Source organism: Belonocnema kinseyi, chromosome 1 (genome assembly GCF_010883055.1).
Source record: "Belonocnema kinseyi isolate 2016_QV_RU_SX_M_011 chromosome 1, B_treatae_v1, whole genome shotgun sequence".
Lineage (NCBI taxonomy): Eukaryota > Metazoa > Arthropoda > Insecta > Hymenoptera > Cynipidae > Belonocnema > Belonocnema kinseyi.
Window position 1 is genome coordinate 99,050,054 of NC_046657.1, and position 2,455 is coordinate 99,052,508.

General features: G+C 32.2%; 1 protein-coding gene across 1 annotated transcript in view; it reads left to right on the forward strand.

Annotated features, from left to right (window-relative positions):
• Nucleotides 1-2,455, forward strand: part of LOC117179074 — a 13,678-nt gene that overhangs the window by 1,254 nt on the left and 9,969 nt on the right. The window lies entirely within an intron of this gene.

The following is a 2,455-nucleotide window of genomic DNA, read 5'->3' on the forward strand; positions in this document are numbered from 1 at the left end:
CTATAAATAAAAAGATGTGCACGTGTCGACACTGTTGACATTCACAGATTCACCGGCGAGAAAACAAAAGACCTCGCGAAAGACGCACCAATGCCAACGGGGTGCCAGATAGCGCGTCACGCGATGCTACACAAAATTAAATTTGTATTTACGAAAAATAGTTGCATAAGATAATTATTCCCATTATTATTTAATAAATAATATTTTCTTTACTATTCATAAGATTGCAAGTAAAATGACTGGAATTTATGATAAATCTACAATAATGTTGTAATAATATTTTTTCTTATTTTAGTTTCAAAATGGTTACATTTGACATTTTTATAATAATGAAAGGTTTTTTTTTAACTGAAAAAACTCATAGTTTTTTCATCGAATTTTACTCAGATCTTTTTTTTCTCTTTCCACAATCCATTTTCTGTAAAAAGTATTAAATTTTAACGCATTTGCACTTGACAGGCATCACATAAGGTATAAGAAAGGGCCGCGTCCGGTGCCTTAATTTGGGACCTCTTCCAGTACGCCTGATCTTCAACAGAGGCGCTTTTTCCGTGTCCTGTCAGGGCCGCAAATTTACCGTAAGTGTGGTATGATTAAGACTGCCTGACTTAATAATAAGGGAAGGCTATTTGGCCCGTAAACGGACCGGATCAAGGCCGTTACATAAATTTATTAATCAGGCATCCTGAGTCGGGCCGGATCCAGGCGTTTTTTTAAATAAGGCAATTTCCGCACGGGTGAATATGAAAATGAATTAAGAAATTAACAAACGTGAGGTGTTATCTTTACCGAGGCTTCCATTTTATTGTATTCAATATTCATTCGTTAATAAATTAAAGTAGTTATATTTTTTTATTAGAAAAAGCTTCAGATTGAAAACACTAAAAAATTAGAAATATTAATTGACTTACATCCGAGCTAAGGATAGATCAGGTATCTCGATCAATAACCCAATTTCGTGGTCGTTAAGAAAAAGAACTACTTTTTTCTGTTATCCAAAATAGTTATTGTTCATTCAAATGATAATTATTTATAATCGCATCTCGTTTAGATTGAAAAATTATATTAATCGAGATTTTACTTCCATACCGAAATCTTTTTTTATTCTTAATTTTTTTATCTTTTCGCGCTCTACGACAAGTGACGTGTGAGTGAATTAATTCATTCCACGAATTTAAAAAAGCGTTATTTTTTTCCAAGTTACACCATTATTTGCTATTGAAAATAAGATCATCAAAGGGCGTAGGCATATATAACCAGCAATAGGAAAAAATCTTGGAGAAAGATTGTTGGATAATTAAAAGAAAAATTCTGGGTTTATGGAACTTTTCTATAAAAAAATATTTCAAATAATTTGTTTTCTAAACATGTAGCTATTCTTTTTTATAAAATATGTTAAAATTTACATAAATTTCAAGTAAGATCTGTTTCATTTCAAATAATCGATATTGACCTCTTCAAAGTACTCTTCATCGACTGCAACGCACTTATGCTAGCGCTTGATCCAACCCTCGAAACATTTTTTATAATCGGTTTGCGGTATAGCCATTAGAGCCATCTTCGATTTTTCCATGACCTCATCTCGTGTGCTGTAACGCGTTCCGCGGAGCGATTGCTTGAGTCGACCGAATATCAATTTTTTGCTCAAGTTTCTGCAAAGCCAAGTAAACTTAACTGTTAGAAATTTGCAAAATAAAAATCTAGCTGGAAAAAATGGCGTGTTGTGTTCCAAAATGTCAAACATCCTATTGGAACAAAAGTACCCTCACGAAAATTGAATATAGAAAAATTGCTATACTCACTGAGTATTTAAATGGGTATTCAGTTGAGCATTGAAGTGGGTATAGGAAACGCAATACTCATTTTGCGGTTTGAGTATAGAGAAAATGAGTATTGAAATAATGAGTATCGCGGGGTGAGTATTGAGAGAATGAGTATTGAAATGATGAGTACTAACCCTTATGAAAAAGAAGTATTAATAAGTATTGGATCTAATACTTTTTTAGCGAATAAGTATTGGAAATCTAATACTTTTTCACGAAAAAAGTACTGGATTCAATTCTTACTAATAATTCTTTTTCATAAGGGAAGGAATGAGTATCAAGAATCAGTATTGAATATTAGTATTGGCTGTGAGTTGTCTTCTTCATTCAACTTAAATATTATTCCCAGCAGCCTTTATCACCAAAGGTCATTATCATTCAATTTTGACGGAGAGCCTAGAAATTAGTTTAAAGTAACTTAAATTTCAGGCCATTAAACGGCACGATAGGTACATTCGATTCCTAAATAGACCCCCAACAAAAATGAAGACAAAAGCCATTTTTTTTTTAATATTAACAAATTTTAAAACCTGTTACCAGGTGTATACATATGAAACCGGTATTTTTTCAAGAAAAAAACACATTTATTTCAAGAGAATGATAACAAATATTTTATTCAAAGTATGCGCCCT